The following is a 305-nucleotide window of genomic DNA, read 5'->3' on the forward strand; positions in this document are numbered from 1 at the left end:
GAAAATTACATTTATTGAAGAAGACCCCAGCCGGGTGGAATTCCTTGGTGCCCCAAGCGCAGCTCAGGGAGCATCCCCGCCCGGGAGAACCCCGGAATCTCCCCGCAGGATGTATCCCCATTATGTCCCAGTGTCCCCACATGCTCTGAGCCTGGTCAGGACCCCTGAAACCCCCTCCCCAGGTGGGACCAGCATCCTCCTGCAGCCCCAGCAGCTCCATCCTCACGGCAGCGTCCGGCACCGCCGGCCAAGGCACAGATGGAAACACTGGCAGCCTCATCCCTGCATTTTTCTCTGATGCGCTG

Source organism: Corvus brachyrhynchos, unplaced genomic scaffold (genome assembly GCF_000691975.1).
Source record: "Corvus brachyrhynchos isolate BGI_N302 unplaced genomic scaffold, ASM69197v1 scaffold72, whole genome shotgun sequence".
Taxonomy (NCBI): Eukaryota; Metazoa; Chordata; class Aves; order Passeriformes; family Corvidae; genus Corvus; species Corvus brachyrhynchos.